General features: G+C 41.0%; 1 long non-coding RNA gene across 3 annotated transcripts in view; it reads right to left on the reverse strand.

The window, feature by feature from the left end:
• The window catches only part of LOC147795496 (uncharacterized), a 62967-nt gene that overhangs the window by 32471 nt on the left and 3812 nt on the right, over positions 1-26684 (reverse strand). For all 3 annotated transcript variants that reach the window (XR_015423840.1, XR_015423842.1, XR_015423841.1), the window contains one exon: positions 22818-22939. This is a non-coding gene — a long non-coding RNA (uncharacterized LOC147795496). The remainder of the gene's footprint in view (positions 1-22817; positions 22940-26684) is intronic.

The raw sequence follows: 26684 nt of genomic DNA on the forward strand, positions 1-26684 counted from the left end.
CTCAAAACAGTAAAGCTAAGTTCAATTCCGATGTTGAGTTGTATTCTGATTCTATTCAATTTGATGTTGGTGATAGTTAAAATGAATATGAAGAAAATCCAGGCATCGATCTTTTCCATAAGGGTTGATGGTTGTCTTAAAAAGCAAAAGGACTTTTAGTATCTAATACACCCACCAGAATTTGTTTCCAATGTAGTGAACAAAGGTTATGTACGGTATTGCTGTTTACCTGCAATCTTCCTGTAGATATTTGTCCATCCCATTGAGAATTTCTTGGTTTTGCTTGGAAAATGGCAAATTGTTGCCTTTTTAGCGATTGAGGCAGTGGCCATTTGACCTATCAGGTGCATCTTATATTTTCATCAAAGTAATTTGCCAGCAAGTTAAGAAGTGAAGGGGTGAAGGAAAATTAATCATAGTTTTTCTTGACGATGGGCTTGGGTTTGTATCTACCGGCAAAGAGCGCAAGAACACACACACACAGGTTCCCTCAGATATCATCCGGTCTAGATTTGTTCCCAATGTTAAGAAAAGTATTTGGGATCCAGCAGACAATTAGAATGGCTTGGATATGACATCAATCTCAGTTTAGGTACCATCAGAATTCCCTACAGGATAATTACTGCTATAAAACAAGGTATAGTGTAATCTGAAGCAAGTAACATGGGCTATAGTGGCTATGTGGTAGAGTAACGTTGAGTAATGATAAGACCCAGGGATCTTATCATTAGAAGAAGAGTTCCACATGGAAAGAACGCAAAGCAGTTGACTCAGTTCTCAAGTAGTTTGTGTGTAAACTGTCCAACTGCTGGACTAAGTGGTTTACAGATAACCAAGCAGTTGTGCGAATAGCAGCACGTGGAAGTACACTGTATGAACCCTGAACTTCAGGAAATAGGCCTGAGCATTTTGGAGTAATAATATTCGCATAGATATGGAGTGGATTTCAAGGTCCCCGAACCAAAAAGCTGATATGCTAAGTAAGCAAATGGATCAGGACAACTGGGGTATATCTGATCAAGTACTGTATTCTCATTTTTTGTGGAGGCCTCATACAGTTGACAGGTTTGCCACTTATTACAATAAACAAGTCGCAAGGTTTAATTCTAGATACCATAATCCAGGTTGTGAAACAGTAGATGCTTTCACTGTAGACTGGAAAAAAGAAAACAATTGGGTTGTACCCCCAATCGCCTTGACACCCAGAGTTATCAAGTGCATGGAAAGTACCAAGGCAGTTGGCGCTTTGATTAACCCATGCTGGTTTGGGCACCATACTGGCCGATCTTATTCCCAGATGGTTATAATCTAGGGAAGTCAGTACAACTAGCACATGAAATTCCTAGAAACTGGCCGATATTTGCCCGCGGAAGACGTGGCAATGTTAAGTTTACAGAGAATATTACTCAAAGTGAAATACTTGCATTAGGGTTAGATTTCTCATATGTCTAAATTAAAAATAGTAATAATGACAGTTTTGTTGTCTCAGTGCAGATCATGAGAGTTTTGTTGTCTCTGTGCGGATCATGACAGTTTTGTTGTCTCTGTGCGGATCTTGACAGTTTTGTAGTCTCTGTGCAGATCATGACAGTTTTGTTGTCTCTGTGCAGATCATGACAGTTTTGTTGTCTCTGTGCGGATCATGACAGTTTTTTAGTCTCTGTGCGGATCATGACAGTTTTGTTGTCTCTGTGCAGATCATGACAGTTTTGTTGTCTCTGTGCGGATCATGACAGTTTTGTTGTCTCTGTGCAGATCATGACAGTTTTGTAGTCTCTGTGCAGATCATGACAGTTTTTTAGTCTCTGTGCGGATCATGACAGTTTTGTTGTCTCTGTGCAGATCATGACAGTTTTGTTGTCTCTGTGCGGATCATGACAGTTTTGTTGTCTCTGTGCAGATCATGACAGTTTTGTAGTCTCTGTGCAGATCATGACAGTTTTTTAGTCTCTGTGCGGATCATGACAGTTTTGTTGTCTCTGTGCAGATCATGAGAGTTTTGTTGTCTCTGTGCGGATCATGACAGTTTTGTTGTCTCTGTGCGGATCTTGACAGTTTTGTAGTCTCTGTGCAGATCATGACAGTTTTGTTGTCTCTGTGCAGATCATGACAGTTTTGTTGTCTCTGTGCAGATCATGACAGTTTTGTTGTCTCTGTGCGGATCATGACAGTTTTGTTGTCTCTGTGCAGATCATGACAGTTTTGTAGTCTCTGTGCAGATCATGACAGTTTTTTAGTCTCTGTGCGGATCATGACAGTTTTGTTGTCTCTGTGCAGATCATGAGAGTTTTGTTGTCTCTGTGCGGATCATGACAGTTTTGTTGTCTCTGTGCGGATCTTGACAGTTTTGTAGTCTCTGTGCAGATCATGACAGTTTTGTTGTCTCTGTGCAGATCATGACAGTTTTGTTGTCTCTGTGCGGATCATGACAGTTTTTTAGTCTCTGTGCGGATCATGACAGTTTTGTTGTCTCTGTGCAGATCATGACAGTTTTGTTGTCTCTGTGCAGATCATGACAGTTTTGTTGTCTCTGTGCGGATCATGACAGTTTTGTAGTCTCTGTGCAGATCATGACAGTTTTGTTGTCTCTGTGCAGATCATGACAGTTTTGTTGTCTCTGTGCAGATCATGACAGTTTTGTTGTCTCTGTGCAGATCATGACAGTTTTGTTGTCTCTGTGCAGATCATGACAGTTTTGTTGTCTCTGTGCAGATCATGACAGTTTTGTTGTCTCTGTGCAGATCATGACAGTTTTGTTGTCTCTGTGCAGATCATATTCAGCAATGATATTTGGGCTTCAAGTATGGAAGAGGAATCACCAGAATGGAGGCATTCAGCAGCTCAGCTTCTGAGTGTAATGCTGGACTTACATGTAAGGGAGGAAAGGGAAGCTGTACTTGGGAGCTTTCTTACAGTGGTCAGATTGGGCTAGGGGAATAGAAAAAGCACATACACGCAGACCCCTGTGATTATTTAACTCATTTAAGTAAAAAGTGTAATTCCCCAGCACCAATTATTGAAGAGGTTAAACATCCTTATCTTGGGCACACAAAATGGCTGGAATTGAAGATCCCATGGTCTTTTCAGTCATAAAGTTTACTCTAGAAGGCCTAGAAAAGGCTGGTACCTACTGTAGCTTCAATTATGAAGGAATGATAGATTCTTACTTGTATAATGCAAACAAAGAGGCAGATCTTATGACCTTGAGATCAGTTACAATGTGTCTTTCGGCATACACAGGTTTTTTTCAAGCTTTCTCACGTTTCTGTGGTGGTCAAACTTTAACTCTAGGGCTCTCTCAGGTTTCCACACCACGCACTTTCTCACAAACCTTGAGTGTTCCTACTTGTTCAACACAGTCCCGACATAATATTTAAATCGTTGCATTTTCTGTGTAAAGTGGCCCCAGCGGTTGTTCATGGTCATAATCATAAATTAACCATATCCTCATCAATATTAGTCTGCAACAATGGGTTCTAGTCCATTAATTTGTACCAGACATGAAGGTATTCTTGTACGCCACACTTATGCGACGTACTTCTCTGTGGCGTATGTGACAAATTACCTTTCTCTAGCAGGAGTTTGCTCTGTCAGAATGTAAGTTCAATTTTGTCATAAACGTTTTGCAACGTTTATCGTTCATTTACCATTATGCACAGTTCTGGCCTGTTTGCATTTACAGATTTGTCTCGTAGTACGTGTGGGCCAAGTGTCGGCTCCAAGTCAGTTCAAAAATTTGTCATTTGAACTGAATTCATTAGTTGCATTGTCGTGAAAGTTTTGTGGAAAGTTTGGCCATGTGACTTGTACATATGCATGAAGCACAACGGCTGTTTTATGTTTGGACTCAATGACTATTACATATACTGAATTATTTCATTGTCTGGTCTTTACACAGCTGAACTCTGTAGAGCGAGCAGGTTGCACAGGGCCCTTTTATCCTTTAGCTTATCCTTTAATATTTCCAAATAGGTCACTTGGGAGACATTTGTGGTAAATTTTTCAACATTAGGGAGACATCGGTCATTAGGGAGACATTTCAATGGTGAAGAGGTCATTAGTCCTAATGTGGACCACCAACACATCAGGTGCAGGTGTGTTGAAGCTGGGCCCTGACATATGGAAGGATTGAGGATATTCTGGCTCCCCGGATGCCCAGCCATGTGAGGATTCCAAGAGAAGGTATGTGACCCATGTGTTCTGCTGCCCGGTAGACAATACTGTCCCCAAAACCCAAACAAAAAACAAAACCAAAGGAACAGAGAAGCAGACGTCCTACTCGGAGGACTATGAGTGAGTGTGGGGGATAAGGTTAGGGTTTTCCACCACCCCAGGCTCTTAGTCTGTGACAACAGGATGCCATTCATGGCCGCGGCAGCAGCTGTGCCAATGCGGAAGCTGTGGGCGCTAAACCCTGGGCCCTGGTGTGACTGGATGGCAGAGGCTTCCTGTGCCCCGCTTGGTCCTCCCGATGCTTCCTTTTCTTTCCTCGGCCTCCCATGTTGACACAGCCGTGGAGGTGTCAAATTCCTCCCCCACATTTAGTGTGGAACGCAACAGAACCGGTAGGGAGTGTACCACTGTCGAGATAATTTCCATACGAAACTTCTTTGGACGTAGAAATTTGTTCAATGACTTCAGGTTGATGATAGGACGCAGGAAGAATGTTGAAACGAACCCCACTCCCAGCTGGTCGGGTTGAACATGAACAATAGCCCGTTTTTGAAGAAGGGAATTTATCTACGACTCCAGTGCCAAGCATTGGTCTTTGTTGTGGGGAACAAGAGTCGGACGTAGTATCGCCTTGGATGGCGTGGTCCTTGTAAACCCAAGAGAATATCCAAGGGCGAGAGTTGAAAGGACCCAGCTGTCCGAGGTGATATTTTTCCAGAACCCTGTTAACAGTTGAAGGTGGCCGCCGACGGGTTAAGAAACAGCGGTCACTGAAGGCAAAACAAAGCAGTCATTGCGACGTCCCCCGAACGAACGGGCAGTGTGCGATGAATTCCTGCGACGATGAAAGGTTCGACTCACCTTGGGAATGAGGCGGGATGAGGCCCGGCATTGGCTTGATCATTGAAGAGGCCAGCGAAAGGGGCCATGCATTCGAAAAAGTCTGGCTTGAAGTGGACCCGACTTGGCTGGCATTACGTTGCTGAGTTTGCTGCGGAATCAAAGACGGTGGCTCGCAGAAGGATATTTTCTTGGCCGCATTGATCCAGCAAACTTGCCGGCAGAACTTCTCCGAACAGTGGCAATTGTTAAAGGCGAGATTTAATTTTCTTTTTTAATTTTAAGGGGAGGGGAATTTTCTTCGCAAGCAGGGGCGATGTATTCCAACAAAAGGAGAAGAAAGGCCGTGCAGCGGAGCCCAAAGCGGGAAGCATTGTCGAGCTTTGTGAGCGTGGATTCCAGCAGGGACTTGTCTTTATCCTGGTATTTGCCTTAGCAGACGTTTTTCCAGAATCAGCAGAGAATTTGTCTTTGGCTGCGTCGAGAAGGTCTGGAACTGACAGGAAATTCTTGAAATCTTCAAAGGAAATGATAAAATGCTGTCGCTTGTTTAGGAAGGGCACACCATTGCTTTGACTTAACATGGGACTTGAAGATTTCTACAAATGAGCGGTCAAGCAGGAGTTCAGGAAAAATACGTCCCATAGACTCCATTTGAGCTGCATGGTGTTTGAACGAGCCATGGCTAGAGTCGTCATTGGGCGGAGTGGCTGATGGCAGGCCGAGCACTTGAATCATGTCCCGCTGAAGGAGCCAGAGGCGGCCCTCAGACGGAGTGAGGGTATTAACGGAACCAACTTCATCCTCGACTGAAGAAAATGCTGGTTGTGCAGCTAGAGACAGAGCCATACCTCGCTCTGAGGCGCGGGGCCCTCATGGGGGCGGCTCCACTCTGACAGCTCGGAAACGCCCTGCTGTTGCAAGTCTGGTGTAGAACCCCGTCCCGTGTCATGTTGACTTGCAGCCAAAGGAGGTGGAAGGGTCTGGTCTGCCAGGAACGGGTCCAGAGCAATGGAAGCTGGTGGTGGTCTGTCATCTACATGTACACGACGAGCGATAGAAGTCAGGGCTTCATTAATGGATAGAAAGGCCGACATCCACTGCTCATAATTAGACCCATGATCAGAGTGGTATCTCTTCTTAGATTTTGAAGAACTCGATGAAGAGGGGGAACGTTTGCATTTCCCGGTAGCAGGTGACCTGACAGCGGAGTTAGTAGACGGGGCGGTGGGTGGCGGAAGACCTGGGAGCATTCCCGGTCGAAGTCAGCGGGAACTGTAGAGTTCCAGGTGGGAGGACCAGGAGAGATAAGGTCCGATGACCTGGTGATGCCCAGTTGAAAGTCCAAGCCTTGAATGGGCTTTGGCGGTTTGAAGCCCCGGCAGTGTAAAAGCCCAAGAGGCTCCGCACAGCCCGACAAAGAATTGCCCGGCTGCGGGGTATCTTGACTCAGTGGTGCACTAGGCGGGGCGGGTCCTGGCATTTGCGGGGAGCCCAACCCGGTGGCTTCGATACCTGGACCGGAAGGAGTATGCCCGGAAACCGTTGGAGAAGTAGTCTTCTTGGATGACGTTGAACGGCGGGTGTTCTTCGGAGTCGCCTGGGGGAGTGCTGAATGGAACCCTGCATGGGGTCCTCTTTGCCATGGCGGTCGGAGGGAGTCAACCGACTAAGGCCTAGAATTAACCAGTAAGGTAGGCACGGGCGTAGCTGAGTAGAACCTCTTAGTACTGACAGTAAACACCTGCAGGGTGTACATGTACATAAGAAAAACAGAAGAAAAACACAAAACTATACAAAAGAAAATACTCTTAATCAACAGGTAAAAATTCAAGGTACAGTAATACTTTATTTACAAAGGTGATCAAATTGACACAAGACCGTGTAGCGAAAATGGAAGCTCGAAAATCGAAGATGCCTCGAAAGACACGTCTGTTACGTTACGGCGCTGAGAAAAGAAGGACAATCATGGTGGCGAAGCCGCGTCACATTGTGGGAGGTCAGGGTGCACTACATAAGATGAAATCCTTTCAGCGAACAATAATACATGTAGGTGCCTGGCAAAATTGCATATGTGGTGACTGTTTGGGTAGGTAGAGCGCAGTAGACTGGCAGACATAACAGGTACAAACCAGCACGCATTTTTCGACTTTTAACTGTATACGCTCGGCAATGAAGGAGAAGTGTGACGTCAGCCAGCGTGACGTACGCAGCGTCTGATTGGTGGGGGTACATGTAGCTGCCATTGCTGGGAATGAGCCAAATGCCGTGCGCGTAGCACATTGCAGGTCCGCTGGTATCATAAACACTCTAACCTCCCCTTGCCCAAAGGGGGCTCTTGGGAACCGTATTAATTTCAAAATCTGTTATTTTTATGCATGCTACAGATGGCAACTGGACATATCAATTTCACATCAAGAAACAGACTGACATGCCATGATAAAAAGTCACTTCTTTTTGAGAAAGTTTGCTGGAAATGAAAGCACAGGCTCTCTGACCTTCAGTTTACACACATGTACATGCAGATGTTTCAGTTGTAAGACAAATTGCATTACCAGAGATCATCTGCATGTTTTCTTCAAAGATTTGAGCAGCAATGGCCTTAACAATGCAACAGACCAGAACGAAAAGCATTGTCCGAGCAGTGTCTATTCCCTGCCTAGATATACAACAACAAGGAGCTTTCTATACCAATCACCTGATAAAAATAATTCAGTATTTAGAAATTTCCAGTAAACAATTCTCAGAAATTAGCAATGATATGCACCTTTGACCAAAAAACACTGCTGCATATGATGTCACCCGGGAGGAAATTGCCGTTATGTACTTTACAATTAAAATTTTCTCAGAGAAAGTGCTTTTAGTACAAGTCATAGCATGGAAAATCCCCAGCAGTAAGTACAAAGTTTCTGGGAATCCCAGGATCAGCAATGACAGTACCCGGTATCTTAGTACACTATTGAAGACAACCCATGTAAGGCAGAAAAAAAAAAAATAATCCCATTGAGTGCCACTTTGAGAAAACAGCATCATAAAACAGTGAGAGATGTACATGTACAAGGTTAAACCTTTGGACATGAGTTGCAGGGGTTGGTGAAGTGAATCCTTCTGGGAGATGACATAAGGTCTCACCACGATCAGACATGCTCACTGGATGCTTGAGAGTGCATGGAAAATGTTAAATCTGTCACCCAGTGACAACCCTTCCTCTACTTTGTGATCCTTTTGGCGAGATATCTCAAAATCAGGAGGTATTAATAATATCAATATTCCCACTTTCTAGGCCCATTTAGGACTAAATTTGGCTCAAAATGGATGATGAAATGGAATCAGAAACCTCATGGGACCAACCGTCACGGTCTAAACCAATATCCCATAATGACCCTCTCAATAATAATGATCAACCTAGATCACCACTAGACAGATTCATTAGTCAAGCTCAGAATGAATCACAACCTCAAACTAAAAGCCGTAAATGACCAAAACACATCACACAGTGATGTCTACACAGACTCAGACCTCCACAAATATCCCAACCTACATGTACATGTATGTCACTTTACCCAGAGCCAAAATACCAAGAGGCAACCTATCAGTACACTAGTCATCATCAATTTCCTAGATGTCAAACTTGCTAAAGGGCAGTTCCACAGAAACATCAACCTCTGGGCCAAAATTTCAAACTGGTCCATACTTTCATGTATACTTTCATGAAACATACTTCATTTCTAAAACATTTAAGAATTTGGTTTTTATATGATACTGAAAAATTGGTTTTAAATACCGAGAAATTGGGGAAAATATTTCCCCTCTGAAAGATTTTCTGTTTTTTTAGCCTGATAATTTTTTGTTCCAGTTTTGTTACAGTTTGAAGAGTGCCCCAATAAGTAAACAATGAGAAAAATGAATTGTCATTTTCTTTTTGAAATTCTATGTAATGTCTTATTTTACATGTATAACACTTACTTTTTTTATGTATGTCCGACACCAAAATGACATTTTGGTGTTTTTTAGCCCCTCAGTGAAAACTTTAGCAAAAGACTGCCAAATTTACAATACAAAGCACAATGAGTTCATTCTTTCTAGACATCAGCTTAACTCCCCCAATAATTTTACAAATACTCAAAAATTGTGGAATCAATTGTGTACGTCCGACACCCTGTACATGTACGTCCGACACTGTCCTGAAGAACCATGCATTGCTGGCAATGCAATGCTTTTACACTGTACAGAAACCACTACCACCTCATTTGTATACATGGATATGAGGCCCTAACATTTTGTAAAAGTACCGAATACATGTAGGCTTCACTTTTGTTTTTTACTAATTTGCATAAATTTGACTATTTGGACATACACATCCTAATAAGGTTATAATTAGGGCCCAAAGCCATTCCACATGTGTCATGTATAGACAAACATGTGCTTTGCATGTATTCAAAAGTAAGTCATGTCAGTGTGAGCTTTGCTGAAGACAAGTAAAGTTCTAGGTGCTGTATACATGTACAAGTTCATGTAATCCACATCAACAAAGAAGAATTGTCAAAGACTTTACAAAAGTGTGTTTTTTTATACGTTTGTTCAAGGTACATGTAAAATCAATTAGTTTCACTTTCTGCTGCTTGAGGAATTAAAGGGGGTGTTCCACTTGTATATGCTTTCCATGGCATATACATGTACAGTATTTATCATGAAACATAGAATGTAAGACTGTAGTTTTAAAAGCATTACGCCATTAGTCTTAAATTTCAGTGAAAAGGATAATCTCTTAGCGTAATTGCTAGCCCATTCCTTTGATTTGGCAATCATCTAAAAGGGTACATAAACATCTACTCATTTAGCTTCTTTTTAGATCTTACATGTGTACTATAACCTGTGAAGTGTGAACTGGAAATCTTTAAAACTTGCAGCTTAGTACACACGCAGCATTTGTCATACAAAAATGTTTAATTTCATGTTCTAAGACCAAAAGACCTTACAGGTACATGTATGCAATTGTCTTTTAATTTGATTTATTTACCTAAAGGATTGTCAACTGTAGAAAACTCTTTTTTAGTTTGAATGTTTGACAGTATATGACTTGTTTAAATGAGCAAAATTTGCATAAATACTTCTAGACAATATTTTCCTTCATACTGTTTCACTGAATACCCCATCATCCAATTCCTTTCTAGTTGCTTTTGATGATTTTTGTATGGCTTGGCATTTTTTTCGGTTCGGAAAGTTTTTCTAAAGCCTTTATGAAGGTAGAAAAATCAGACAAGCTTGGGTTTGAACTGATTACCTTCTATTCTGAAAAGTCAATTTGGACGTGTACGTCCGACATCAAAAAATGTACGTTCGACACCAATATAATAAATGCTTTATCTGAAAGTCACAACCAGATAAAAATAAGTCTTGCCTTGACGTTTATTAACAAGGGTCTGCTAAAACTAAACACAGGAAAACTACTTCTTCAGGTTCTAGCATTTCACAGAGATTGTGATACAAAAATGGAAACTCAAAAAATTTACTTTCTCTGATTACGTCCGACACCATGGTGTTATGAGTCAGTTTCTACAAGAATAATCATTCTGAGTGAGAAATTTTGTTATTAAATGAATGTACCAACTAGCTGATGTCCTTAATCAAAATCTGCTTCAGGATTATAAGTATAATAACACACACTGTTGAAGTGCCCAAAATGTACAAGTACATGTACGTCTGACACCGTGGAACTGCCCTAATGTTAATTCAACCAGAAAAAGCCAAAGCTCTGAATAGTCTTATTAGTAATTTTGTGAAAGCACTGTATGAGTGTCACCTAACTGGCTGATATGCAGTTAAGTCACTCTCGTTGCTCTATTAAGTTTTTATTAAGCTTTTACTACGAGTATCCTTGTTTCTCGTTTGTGTTTGTGATTGAGCATGTTCTTGCTTTGATGAACTCTCAAAAACTTATACATGTATAATTGTTGATTCTACTGTCCTTTTTGTGAAATCCTCTGTTTGAGTGACTACAACATGTCAGCCATGTCACAATGCGTCTTCGGAAGAATCAACTCTTCTGTTGGTCATGAGCAAGGTCCTAACCGGATTGTGATCCCTGGCATGGAATTTGGGGACACCCAACATCATTTTCGTTTGGTTGCCGATAGGATTAATGAATATTTTTGTTTGGTGGCGTCAGATTTACCTTACCTTGACCAGCGTGCATGTGCATGTACTTTACCTTGACCAGGGTGCATGTACATGTACATGTACTTTACCAACGTTCCTTCCAATAAATCAGGATGACTTACCAGAGATCCAACCTCACCAGGTATTTTGATCACTTCACTTCACCAGAGTAATGCAAATCTGAGATACATGTACTATCAATGATACATGACTTGAGAACAGCTGCAAAAATCTGTAACTGATCACCTCCAAACTAGACCTGAGGAATCTAGACAACATAAAAAACATAGAACAGCATCGCAGTCACCAACTGGTGCAAGGAAAACAGAATATGGCGAATTCACACCAAATGAAGATGGGAGCACAAGCAACTATACATACATGTACGTGAAGTCTACCTAGCAAAATGCAAGTCATTCCCCTAAGGCAATCCAAACACATCATCATGAATATTTACGTTGAATTATTTTACAATGGAATGCACAATCTCTCACAGCCCACTAAAAAGAATTTAACAAAGCTATAGATCCATTCTTGGCCCACTAAACTAGATATTACTTACCGGTACATCTAAGGAATTTGGTTAAAAGATAATAAAAAATTTTTAGATTACAGTAGCAGTTCTGGCAATATACCACGGAGAGGCAGACGAGAGTGACCGCTTTTTCCCACGTTGTAATGGCAGTTTTGTAGGATGACACATTACATGGGTCGTTCAGCATGCGGTTACATTGTATACCTCATTGTTTATCACAAAAGCGCACCAACGAAAAGCTGTTACGTAACTATAGGTCAATGCGCTGGCTAAAACCGGATGGGTTTTAGCTAAAACCATTTTGGTTCAATGCTAAACCCTCCCTCTGAGGTAGTTCAAATCACCATTTTAACTCTGAAATAAAACTGATTTGGTGTAACTTGGAAAGCGTCCAGACATCATTTCAATGCAAAAGTTACACCAAATCAGGTGAACCGTAACTACTGTTTTAAGTGAATTTAAAACGTTGTCTGAATGTACCGGTAGCCTGAGTTGGTCAATCAGTGGTTGACTTGAAGCACCTGCTGTGGCTGAACTGGCCAATCCTCAAAAGGCAGGCTCTGTTGCAAGTGCTACAAGTGAAGCCAGTGCCTAGGTTCATAGGAGCTAAAACAGCTTGCCGGTGTCTGCGTCTCCTCTTCTCCTTCCAGCTGGTCTCTCTCTGTTACTTGCCAGCCAGGGTTACTGGTCTGACAGCCTGCTTCCAGCTGGTCTCTCTCTGTTGCTCGCCAACCAGGGTTACTGCTCTGACTGCCTGCTTCCAGCTGGTCTCTCTCTGTTGCTCGCCAGCCAGGGTTACTGCTCTGACAGCCTGCTTCCAGCTGGTCTCTCTCTGTTGCTCGCCAGCCATGGTTACTGCTCTGACAGCCTGCCTCCAGCTGGTCTCTCTGTTGCTTACCAGCCAGGGTTACTGCTCTGACAGCCTGCTTCCAGCTGGTCTCTCTCTGTTGCTTGCCAGCCAGGGTTACTGCTCTGACAGCCTGCTTCCAGCTGGTCTCTCTCTGTTGCTTGCCAGCCAGGGTTACTGATCTGACAGCCTGCTTCCAGCTGGTCTCTCTCTGTTGCTTGCCAGCCAGGGTTACTGATCTGACAGCCTGCTTCCAGCTGGTCTCTCTCTGTTGCTTGCCAGCCAGGGTTACTGATCTGACAGCCTGCTTCCAGCTGGTCTCTCTCTGTTGCTTGCCAGCCAGGGTTACTGATCTGACAGCCTGCTTCCAGCTGGTCTCTCTCTGTTGCTTGCCAGCCAGGGTTACTGATCTGACAGCCTGCTTCCAGCTGGCTCAATCGGCAGCAAGAGCTTCCCAGTCCTTGGGGTTGATGTTGAGCTACATGTATCTGGCATGTGGTTGGCATGGCTAAGCCAATGAAAGCTAGGCCAGGATAGCAGCACAAACATGCTTGGTATGCCTGTGACCTTCAGGAGCCTTGCTGTTAGGCGCACAGTCCTGCCCAGTGATATCAGGCAGAAAGCATTGAGTCTGCGTTCTTGACAGGAGTATTACACGCAGGTCCACGCCCCGTTGCTGTAAAGAAGAGTGCTATGGATGCAGGCCCAGAACACCTGCATCTTGGTACTGGTGGTGAGCATGGAGTTGTCCCACGCCCTCTTGGCTAGGCGGGCCATAGCTGTTTATGCTCTGCCTACACAGGAGTTCAGCTCAATGTCTAGAGAGAGGTTGCTCGAGATGGATGAACTAAGGTACTAGTACATACATGTATATAAACAGATGAAATTTCCTATGACCCCTAATGTGTTGGCACCAATTTACAAGAAGGTGTTGGGAATGGAGCTGACATCTTGCCCCATGATGTTGGTATTTTATAGACTGATCAGAAGACCAAACTCCTTGCAAGTATGCGCAACAAAAGTCACTGTAGTCCCTCTTGTATGTGTGTGCTACTAGTGTTGCATCATCTGCAGAGAGCTGTTTTCAGGGAAGTACTGCCTCCAGTTTGGTCCTTGCTCTCAGGTGGGCAAGGTTGAACTACAGCAACTTGCAACAAAATGAATACAGGGAGCCATACTTGTTCACCAGCGATCGATCGTACATGTACATGTAATCAACCTCATTCCCATGGCCATCGTTAGCCACCATATTGCACCCACTCTCGCACGAGGAAGTCCATGGGGAAGAGGTTGACATATAATCGTTTCGGGGCTTGTGCTGCGTGCTCACTCTACTTGTACATGTATCATCCAGAATGAAACAAAAACTAACAGAATTTCTTCTCGAAGGCAAGGGCTGGCTGACACGTAATCTTTGTTATTGTCAATATTCAGAATAAAGCTTGTTTAGGTTCTTCTACGGGTACCTTAACGATGGAAAAATTGTCAAACTCTTCCGATGCCATGTTCAGACTCGTGCACAAGCGTGAGCACGTGGCCTGCCTGTCTGGTATAAACATGTACACGTACGTGGGTGCGTGTACAGTGAGCATACACGCACGATGCGATACACATATTTTTTCATCCATATTGAAGTCGAGTCTTGTACTCAATTTGCTTGTTCTTAGCCAAATTGTCGAAGGAAACTAGGAATACTGGGATTTATTTGGTATCATTATTTTTGTTTGCTTATCACATAATAATCTGAATGTACAGTATAGCAAACAAAAAGGCACAAAATATGTGTCAAGTACTGACCTGCATTATGACCTGCATACTATTTTTAAAAACAAAATAAAGTGGTGATGAGACATCTGTTCAAAGGTGTTTGTCAATATGAGCGTCTTTGTTGCAGGGCTATTTAATCACACTATATAAAACAACAATTGCACACAGTTTTACGCTTTTATTTTTGTTCTAAAAGCTGTTAGTTTTTTGTTCGAAAAGGCAAAACTCAGAAAAACTGTCAGAAATTTTTCAGAGACCACCACAGAGCATCTAAAATAGGCAGAGCTTCCAGGGCCCTTACGCAGGCCCTGGATCACTGTAAGGGACTTTGCGCTGCGCGCTCGTGTTGCATGCTTCAAGTTCACACACAGAATTTTTGACTCTAACAAGATTGCAATCTCTGTTTTTCATTTTGCACTCCCACTTCTTAAATCCTAGCTAAAACACTGCTGAAAAACAAGTTTCTTAGAAAATCCAAGCTACATGTACATGTACACGTACTGGTAAAAGTAAGACCAACACCCTTTCCACTGAAAGAATCCCAGAAAATCAGGCAACATTATTAGCCTACTACTCTTCAAGGTTGATTACTCTAACAACCTCCTTGATGTCAGAGTTTCTCAATAGGCAGATACCAGTAATATACATGTATACCAGTAGCAATTTAGAAGTCCAAAAGAAACATCTCTTTCCTTGAGAAGAAAATCCAAAAAGTCTCAACAATATTCGCTCGTTGTGTGAAATATGGGGTTTCAAGCTATCTCATCCCAACACAATTGCAGTCATTTTCACAAAGAAGACCAATAACTCTCTCTTTAAGTTTATCTAAAACCACTAAATCCAAATCCTGCAATCGACCCAATTCCTTGGTGTTACTTTTGACAACAAATTCAGGGTTCTGCCCAGGATGGTTTTAGTGCCGGCAGGACTATCTACAATGTAAGCGGAGCGCCACCATCGGTTGGCGCGGAGCTTACCAGAAAATTTTTGGAATCTAAAAGCCCCCAGATGGCCGGAAACAGCACTTTCTGGGTGTTTTCAGCTGTGTATACACAGCCTAAAATTAGGGATCTCTGAAATTTAATTAAAAAATTGAAAATTTGTAATTTTGGTCAACTAGGATGAGGTGATAATTTTAGACGGGCAATTGAATTAGAAAAAAAGAGTAGAAATAAATATTGATTTTATTCTGTAAATCCCTTAAATATTGAATTAATTTCTATCTCTATGATGCCCATAATTTTTCATTGCTATTCAAATCATTTTTCATTTTTTTTTGTGTGTTGAAAATAAGGCGAAACATGCAAAATCTTGGCGGAATATTTTCCTTATTTTCTTTGTACGAAAGTTCGTACAGTATGGATATGGGATAACGACATTCATAAATGTGTGCAGGGATTTTCTGAACAGTCATTTTAAAGTCTACATGAACATAATGTAGATTGGCCATTTGCGGAGTTAATATTTTCACTGTGGGATAAATAACAATTAACGAATGTGGTGCGATCGTTGGTTTACAAAACGATCGCAGTGATCGTTTTATGCAACATCGAGCAGAAAATACATGCACCGAATGTTGCTAACTGTGGTCGGCACGGCGAAAAACAGTCACGGTCGATTGTCAGTTTTGCAAGTACATGTAAAATTGTTTTTCTGCCAGATTTTTAAGTGTTTAAACGAAGTGTGAATGGGGTCATTTGCAATTTTGTCTAAAGTTCTGAAAGTTAAGCCAAATTTTCTTTTCAAGTTGTGGAACTGGGTAAAATGCAGAACTGGACAAACAACGCTGTACATCATGGAGAGGGGGTTTTCCAATCTTCGCGCACTGAGAGCGTTGCATATGCAAGCCTATGTGTGGCCTTTCAACCAATGGAAAGATTCGTTACGCACTATGTACACGTGCATTGCGCGTAACAAAGCCTCCTATTGGTTCATGTTAATATTTGGTCCAGATATGTTGCATATGCACGTACGTGGGTGCGCAGACGATATGCATGGCAGTGCAAAGTGAAATTTACGAAGAAATTTTACGGTTTCTTCACGATCTTCATATCTTCACGATCGATCCCTCGACCAAGATGCTATTTTATTTGGGTTCTTATCGGGAATACGTGCCGGTCGGAAAAGTTGATGTGGCAGATTGTGGCGGTCGGCAATTCTGAGTGCCGGTCGGGCCCGACTGGCGCCGACCGGCAGCGGCAGATCCCTGCAAATTAATAGATAACATCGCTGTACAATTATGCCTATTACTTTCTGATGTTAGCGAGATTTTTGGAGAACACAATAAAACTTGAAAATGTAGTTCGTTCAAAAAGCATGAGGTCCGTTCTGTGTGCATGAGCTGTGAAACCATGGAGGTAGAATCACATGGTGAAACCAAAATGTGTGATATGTTTGGGTGCCATCCAGCATTCTCAGTTGACCATCTACAGGTACGTGTGCATATCTGTGGCAAATAAATATCTAAACCCTGTCTGAAGGTACTGTAGCCTGCAATTTAACCTGCAATTCTGCACAGTACAAGTGATGCATAGTGCCCTGAAGTAGAAAACTATTTTATGTAATTGGACAGGGTCAGAAAGGAGCCCTTCTTCTTTCGACATCGATCATGCACTTGGGGAGAAAGCAAAGCTTGTTTTTTGGTTTAGAATAAAACCCTTTTAGACCAAAGAGTAAAAGGTATAACGATTTTAGGAGGTTTTCCAAAGACAAGAGTGAAAAAAGGTACAGAAGCTGAGAGACACGACATTGAAATTTGGGCCCTGCACATTATCAATGGGCCACACAAGCTTGTTGCTTCCACTTGCCAGTTTACATGTACATGTGCACATATGCGCAAATTAGAATTTATTAGTGACCTAATGTATCAAACCTATTCTTGAGTACAGATGTGAAGCTTTCATTCAGACTTCACTCTTACACATGTATGACACAAAATTAGACAGCATTCATTATCAAGCTCTTCAACTGTAAACTGGAGCTGTCCAGTGCACTTTCTTATTTCAACTCCAACTTCAATGTGATAACCCTCCACTTACCCTTTACCATCAATTCTCAGTGATTTGTTGTTATAACATCCAGATTAAAGTTATGAAAACCACCCTACTGGTAACAATACAGTACAGATCAAAACAACTACCCTAAATACTACTTGATAAGGAGACAAACCACACAGAAAACTCCACCACCCTTTCGTTACTTTCTCCCTGCTTAGCACCTTCCTTATGGCATTAAATCTTCCAAATATTACATGTCGATGACATCAATGTCAGATGTAATATTGTTCACAAAATAATGAACACTCTTTGGAACAGCTCACTTCAGATCGATACTGACGGCTCCTTTAATCCTGCCCTAAACACTGTCAGATGCAGTCTTCACATTCTCCAACTTCACCTTAAATGAGCCGGGGAGGGGGCAGAATTTGTCCCCTCCCAGTTTTTTCCTATCAGTGCATTTTTGTAAGAGCTGAGCCCTTGAAGAGTTTTCAAAGTAACTCTTTGTGGTCATTTTGACATGAATATTGTGAAAATGATACATGTACAAATGTATGTATGCTTTTCTTGCGCAGTGTAGGTTTTTCTGTGACAGATCAGCCACCAACGTATACTTTTTCCACTGTGGTACTCAATGTATGTAGGCTGGTACTGGTACCCATAGCTGGTATGGTACACATGTACAGTACACGTAACCTTGAACCTTATATGACCAGAACAACAAAGGCATATAATGAGTTCAAACTTTGCCTTTCTCATGATAAGGAGTGTCTTTACATGCCTGGTAGGTTTTTACAAAATCGAGCAAGGCACTGCTGAGTTCTTGGGGAGGAAATCCCCCTTCCTCTCCACTGTGACATGGGCCAATATAACCCTGCTCTTTTAGGGTTAAGTATTCCAAGATTTTCAGATGAAACAATGGTACCAGTACATCTACATGTATAAACTTTTTATGTTCAAAGCTGAGTTATTTGCCATCCTCCATTCCTCCAGGCCCTACATGTACAATGGATAACAAATGTCCAACTTCTTCATTGCTGTGTTTTTAGTGATTGTCTTAGTGCCATACAAGCTACATGTACATGTATTTCTAATCCCATACATGTACATGTACCTCAGAATAAAATCGTTTGTGATATCCAGCTATCTCCATTAACATTCAACATCTGGGTAACACTGCGGCCATTGCAGTATTCCGGATAATGAAAAAGCTGATAAAATACCGGTAGCTAAGTTAGGCACCCAAAAAGCAAATGTCAGCCACCATATCCCCTTCTCTGACACCAAAATCAAACAAACTCTTCAATCTGACCTCATACACATGTAGATGAATGGAAAAAAATCCACTTTCAGTTTTGACCCATACCGTACTTGATCATTCTTTCACCCTCACCAACCAGGCCTGTAGGCTGGGAGGTTCGGGGGAACTTCCGCTTGTCGATTTCTTTTCAATTAATATGTATTTTTAATATACCGTAATTTTCGGAAGATATGCTGCTTATACGTTGATTCCCACTCTGAAAATGTCCCTGCGGCTTATACAGCAACATTTGAAGAATGAAATCAATCACTAAACACCAAGCCATGCCTGCGCAGGCAAGCCTGGGCCACTGCCGCATGGCCAGCCATGCCTGCGCAGCCTAGCCTGGGCCACTGCCGCATGGCCAGCCATGCCTACGAAGTGGCGCAGCGCTCCGGGTGCCCTGACAAGTCAGTTGTGTTTTCGTTGGTCGTCATCTACATTAGCTGAACTCACTTTCACTTCACTTTATTTCCAGATAATATGCAGAGATAACGATGGTACATATTTAGTTGATGGATGGAGACCCCCAAGAAGCATATGCTTGTCGAGTGGAGGGTCCATGGACACGTATGACAACACTACAGAAACTACAGACAAACGTTGTTGCCAATTTACAGCAAAAAATAAATACACATAAAACTAGAGGTTTTGTCTGTCTTAAGGACAGAGCAAAGGACTTTTTCGCATTTTCTTTTTTTCTTAAGAAAAGGGCATTCCTTCATTTGGGATACTACCACACTTTGATTTCTCACTTCTTACTCAAACATCTATCCAAGAGTTCCCAAAGTTTCTAATATTATTTTTGGTGACCTCATCATGACGAAATATTCGAACCCTTTTGGACCTTAGGAGATATAACGAATTAAAGTTTGCACCCTTTACATCATGTCACCTTGTCTATAACACTTCCCATTCTAGCTATCTACGAATTTTCAGCCAAATCAGGCATGAAGTTCACCAGATATAGGACTGTAAAGAATGTACCTTTAATGACACATGACTAGTCACATGATATCAGGTCAATGTTTGTCTAGAGCTCTTCCCTTTCAAGATATCTGTAAGGTTTGAACTGAATCAGACATGTACATTTTGTACATGTACCTCACGGTATATAGTGCTGTGAAGAATGAACCTTTAATGTCACATGACTTTTCACCTCAAGACGTCATCATCACGAGGTCAATAATCGTCTAAATCTCTTCCCTTTCAAGATGTATATGTACATGTATGCAAGGTATGAACCCAATTGGAGCAGCATTCATCTGCATATGCAGGGTGCAATACTATGAAACAAGAAAGATGCATCCAGAACATCAAAGTTTCATACAATATATCATATGCAGACACAGCAAAGGCTATCAAAACAGACATTTCAATAAACAAAAACGCATCATCCACCCAATCTACTCCTGCAACACAACCAATGGTGACCCCAGAGGTAAAATCCACAAGTCGTGACAACCCAAATAGAACAAAAATTATTAGGTCAGCAGACCTATTCAACCTAGAACTACTCTCCCCTCAAAACAAAGAAAGGATGCCACTACCCAAACTGAACAGGCAACTGCAACACAAACTGAATCCACACATCAGTGCCTTTGTAGCGCAGTCAATGTCCTAGAACTACTCACTGGAGTAATGCAAAGGATACATGTACATGTACCTTCAAGAACAAAGACGAGAGAGGCTGCAACTAAATCTCTTATCGACCACCTTCGTCCCAAACCTGAAGAACTAAAAAAACACAAAATAAAGCCTAGCAGACGCAGATCAACTCCACAGACTCCATCCAGCCCGAAGAAAACAGATGCATCGAAATCTCATCAAACAAAAACAGGAACACACTGATCTAACCAGCCAAACGAAAGGCAACCCCACAAAAGTAACACAAACACAACATGATGAATATTTACATTTTGATCACAGGTTTACTTATCTCACAATGGAATGCACAATCCCTTCTGGCTCACCAAAAGGAACTAAAAGAAATAATTTACTCTTGGCCTACAATCAAGAAACCAGACATCATTTGCGTCCAAGAAACTTGGTTGAAAGAGAATAAAACTTTCAGATTAAGTGGCTACGATATCTATCGCCACGACCGAAACAACTCAAACAAAAAAAGTGGTGGTGGATGTGCTTTTATTGTAAAACATGGAGTTGCTTTCAAGTACAAAACGGGTTCCAATATCCCTCTGGAGTTCCAAATAGGTGAAATGTACAATGACTGTAAAAATATAATTAACATCCTCAATGCTTACAACCCTTGCTCCACACTAGACTTCAACTTACTTAACCAAATCATGGGAAACACTGACAAGCCTTGCATAATTTGTGGCAACTTTAATGGTCACAACCCACTATGGGGTAGCTCTAAACTTGATCATAATGGACAAATTATTGATGATATCATCTCTAACAACAACTTGGTCTGTCTTAACACTGGAGAAGGTGCCAGAGTTAACTCATTACGCAGTTCCCTTTCATGTATAGATATTACCCTTGCCTCCCCTTGCATAGCCTCCAAATGCAAATGGACCATTCTAAATAACATGATGGGGAGCGACCTCTGTCCAATCACTATTGAAATTAATCACCACATTTATAAAAGCACTAACCACTCTACACCTCGGTGGTCATTTAAAAAAGCTGCTTGGGGCTAATTCACAAAAGAATGCAACTGTCTTATCAGCAAGCCAGACAGCACAGCCAGTATTGATACTACATACGACAACTTCATTCATGAACTTGATTGCGCATTGTCTAGTTCCTAATACCAAACATAGTCGCACAAATAAATCACCTACCACTTGGTGGAATGACGAATGTCAGAAAGTTATACAAAACAGAAAGGAGGCTTTAAAAAAAAACTGAGAAAAACTAGTCTCCCATCTGATCTAATAAACTGCAACAGAGCCTGTGCTATTGCTAAGAAAACCATCAAAGTTGCAAAAAGAAAAGACTGGGAACAATTTTGCAACGACCTTAAGCCAGGAACTAATACTAAACTTATCTGGAACAAAATCAAACGTAATGACCCTTCTCACAAAAAGACCAATATTCCAGTCATTATTATGTTAATTATGATGGTTAAAACGTTGTTACTGACAAAGATGAAGTTGAGACCCCTGTTGATAATTTTGCTAAAATCAGTAGCAATGAAAACTACAACCCCTCTTTCATCAACACCAAAAAAGAGGCGGAAAGCACTTTCAAATTTTAAGACAACAATGATGGAGCCCTTATTGAACCTTTCAACACTGACGAATTGAATCATGCCATTGATGCTTCCAAATGTACAACACCGGGAAAAGATGAAATCAGCAATGCGCCTTACTTTCAAAAACATTTTTTGGCTCCGTGCCAGTTGCACATTTATTGACAACGCACAGTAAACTTAATTTTTATTCCATCAGCTTTAAATTTGCCATTTTTCTCAATTCCCATACGGAATTGCCCAAAAGACTTTGCCTAGGTACATCTACATCTGTAAAGTACTCAGAATTCCTCCATAACAAATACCCTGATAACAGCATCTGTGATTCATGCGGTACAACCGAAAATTTTCAGTAGCATTTAATGCTTGAGTATAAACAGTTCACTCTTCATACACAGTCTCTCCAAACGACACTTGGCTTGACAGATAATCAAATGATCCTCACACATTTACTGGGACAATATTACACAACTTTGTTCAAATCCAAAGTTTTGTTCAGTCAAATGCTGATGAAATGAAAGGACATCTGAATGTGTTGATGACATGTTTTACTTTAAGTCAATCGATTTAATTGGTTTAAACGGAGATACCGCTCTTTACAAAAGAGTGCTTTAAATCAGTAATTATTGTTCAAGTAAGTCATTGGATTGAAACAGTGATTAAAATCAGTGCTCAGGTGATTTAACCAACATGATTTAAATTAGCCAATCCTGGTTGGTTGAGATGCACAAGCCAAAAAAGAGCATCCCTCAGAGGTAATTTGAACTGTTATCCACACATTTCTCAAGATGAGAAAGACAAGTTGGATGAATGGGTAACTTTGAGCAACTGACCACAAATATAATAAACTAAAACTTTTCCCTCTTATTTTTGTGACTGAGACAAAGGGCAAATAAACTTTCAGGATTCATTAATGAAACTCAAGTACTTTTCAGCTGTAATGAAAATCCTACACTGCTCAGGAATTGAAATAAACTTACCAATTTTTGGATGCATACATTGTAACTCTTCTCTTAATCAATTAGTGATGTCGTCTTGAAAGGTTGATGGCAAAGAGATGAATAAGTAGGAACAAGCTGGATGTTAACTTCTTAACAGCTGCCTAGGTAGAAAATGGCAAATTACAGTGGATTCAATTATTTACTCCAAAAAAATCATTCACCAAGAATACATCACCTGTACCGACTAGAATTGGATTTTGATGCATTGTATTATCTCCTGCCTGTCAGTGTTTGTCCTTGTGTGTCATTGCCAAAAACATTTTCATGTCTTGTATTGTCCTATGTAATAATATATATGTCTGTCAATAGGTTAGAGTACAAAGGCAAATCTATGCTTCACCCTTTACCTAAATGTTGTTCTTTAACGTGTGCTTTATCTTTCTGCTTGACATTGTACATTCTAAGGCAAACTATTGTAAAACTTAATTCATCTTCTACTCTGTAACCATGGTATGAACAACATTAAATAAACGTCTGTCAAACTATAAAAAAAGGCTAATCAATGAAGACCACTGGTTGTAACAGAAGTCTGAAGACCAAATAGTTGGCAACCAAGTCAAGACTCAACCCAAAAAGACCTCAGGAATCATAGAATGTTTAGCAAAGATACCAATTTGTCAGTGTCTGCACTTCCTATATCTCGCCAACCCCCAAATAGTGGCGACACCATGACCTACATGTACATGTACTACGTGAATATCAGAAATAGTTTAATAGAGGAAACATGGTCCACTTGTTACATCACTGATGATTGTAACAAACCAAAAGAATCCAAAAAGATGTTGTTCTGCGAGGGATGTCTTGATTGGCTCCATATTGAGTGTGTTTCAAAGGTTGGAATACATGTATGTGGTCAGCTGCTGGATGCCAGTCACTGGATGTGTCTGCAATGCAAGAGCTGTGCGACTTGGCCTTCAAAACCTTATGGTCCAGTGGTAGAAATTTCTGCAGGTAGATCAACGGGCATCACAAGAACTTCCTCTGGGAAACTGCCCTTTTTTAAGGAAGAAGGGGGCAGCAATCACCTTGCCCCCCTCTGCGACGCAAATGCCCAGACTTGATGTTGTCAATGTTGGAAGGATTTAAAGCAAATTCAGCGGGATGAATCTGCATTGACTGAACTCTGTTTTCGAGCTCAATGCAAAAGCTGAATTTGTTAGTTCTTCTGTTCAAAGGAAGTTATCAAAGAACTAATTGTTAAAATATTGATGTGACATTTAAAATAACAGGCAATTTAATTTTCATGTAAACCGATGTTAACATACCGGAAGATCCTTCAAAGATGCTTCTGTTATCTCACAGGCTAATTCTCTAATCATCCCCGGTGTCATGTAACCACAAATTAATTGCCTCTGTCGCCAATACGAATAATTCAACAGTGTACTTTGACATTACGACTTACATGTATTTGTAAAATGAAATCACTTTAAAATTACAGTTATCAAGTAAAGTATGCTTATTTCTCTTCACAGAAAAAAAAATTCAAAATTTGCCAAGTGTGTATCTTGAATTGTGAACATTAGATTCCTTGTCATACATTATCTTTTGGAATCCTCCAACACTGATCCAACACTGATTGACAAGGAGCTCCATAACAAGCTTCACGTTCAGTTTTATACATGTAGCTATAAGCTAACAAAATTCACTCTGTTGTGAGAAAGAGTTCCAATGAAAGACATAAATGAGGTTAATATCACACAAGCAGTTTTTACTTCCTGAGTCTCTCATCTTTATGGCTCCCCAGTTTAACCACTTTACATCTCTACCCCCGTCTCCTTCATCCTATCCTTCACTGCCTCTCCTTTTCACCTACCTACCCAAAAAGTGTAATGTTTTACAATGTACAACAACTCAAAGTTACCTGTTGCAATGACCCTGTGACCCCCCTGCCAGCCTGCCCCGATACATGGTTATTTTTATACCTTTTTAGCGCCGCCATGAACTGGACATGTATACACACAAAACAACTGCCCTAAAATTTAATGACGAAATAAAATAATGATTTCTTCTGTAAGCATTCATCCTAAATATTGTCATTTTTTTATGATTTTGCAAGTTATAGTAGTTTGAATTCCATGTACTTTAAATCAACTTCCAGGTCGTCCCATACATGCCAGAAATTGAGTTCCATGTACTGTACATGTACCATATCATAGTTTGTATATTACACACGATGTATTACCTCCCACTTGACATGCTATGCCATAGAGAACATTTTACGGATGTTTTGGTCAATAAATAAAGAGAAAAACATTTGTGGCATTCATTTCAGACATTTTGTAATTTTTGAATAATTTTTCAAGTACCGTACATTTGAACTATTTTTACTCAACCTCTGGGTTGACCCATACACGTGCAGAAATCAAGTGAAGAGTTGGTTTATTGCTAACTCCGGCCTGGCGTATTATTCCATTTAGGATGAAATACGGTTGTCAGGGTGGGTAAATAAGGAAACAAAATAACATGCACCTGATACATGTACATACATGTAGGCATTAATTAAAGAAATTCTTGTCATTTTCATAAGTTTTCGAGTAAAATCATGTGAATACTGTTGCAGGTGCAGTTGATTATACCTCCGTTCTGACACGCTATACAAATGAGGATATTTATAATCGTTATTGTTAATGAAGAATAAAATAACTTCTTTCTGTACATGTACCTCCGACTACCTCTGGCTACTTCCGACTTTTACCAACACCCTGTTTTTACAGTGGTGCATAACATCAGTGTAGTGCTATACATGTACATGTACATGTATATACATATATATACCCATTTGAATGACATTTTTTGCTAAGGTAGGTGTTGTATGACGTTTTGTCTGTAAGGGCAGTATGGGTAAAAGAAGCCAGTCTAAGTAATCAGAAATAAAGGAAGGCACCCTAAATATTAGACTGGTTACATTTCAAATCATGGAAATGTAGTCAAATAGGCCAAGGCTACGGTAGCTGTTTAACCAAGACACTTGTAAGGTTACAGATTGAAAATAAACAAAAGTTGCCATGATTGGTTGGTTCAGTTTTTCTTCCAATTAATGCATTTTGTATGGGTAGTCTTTAGCTCAGCCTCAGGTTGGACCTTGTCTTCATTTACCATTTACACTACTTCCAGGACTGTAAGGTTTACACAAATCTTGCAGTTCTTGACGAAGGTACATGTACATGTACATTTGTATAACACCCACATCCAAGTTAAGACATTCCTATTTTGCCGTCAAACAAAACTGTCCTTTTTCAATTGAATATTGCTCTGTCCCAAACAAGCTTTCAGCTCTTAATCAATTTGAGGCAAAATAAATTGCAGCTTCAAATAATTTATCACCGTGGGACATTGGGGGATCCTTGTCACAATGTGGGTCAGTAGTGGTCACTCACGGTTGTTTGCATGGTGATATAATGCCTTGAACTAGTTACTGGCATGACCTTAAGATGTTAGTAGCTCTGGAGAGAACCCCTAGTCACTTTTGTTTGAGTAGCCGTAGCGTTTGGTTGGCGAAGAGAAAACTCTGTCTGTTTTTGCAAAAGAAACCCTCCTCCACCCTGTTCAGTGCCACCACCTGTCAGCCGTAGCTTACTTCAATGCCTTTTTTGTTGCTTTGCAAAAAATTTTGATGCACTTTCCGTCGGTAGTCCACTTTGCTGATTTAGAGTAATCGACAGCGATCCGCTAATTCCTGTACTCGGTTGCCAGGTTTAAGAAGCTAGAAGGGAATTTCGCCCCTTTTTTCCTCAACCCTAACGGTCCTGAATCCCCCAATTTTAATATAATTTTGTACATACATGTACCCTAGGGAGTTAGGGTTAATGGTTTTAGGGGGGTTTGCCCTCCTCAGAATTGGCAAAG

This window comes from Acanthaster planci, unplaced genomic scaffold (assembly GCF_054643075.1).
Source record: "Acanthaster planci isolate LZ-2023a unplaced genomic scaffold, COTS_SCS Contig14, whole genome shotgun sequence".
NCBI classification, from domain to species: Eukaryota; Metazoa; Echinodermata; class Asteroidea; order Valvatida; family Acanthasteridae; genus Acanthaster; species Acanthaster planci.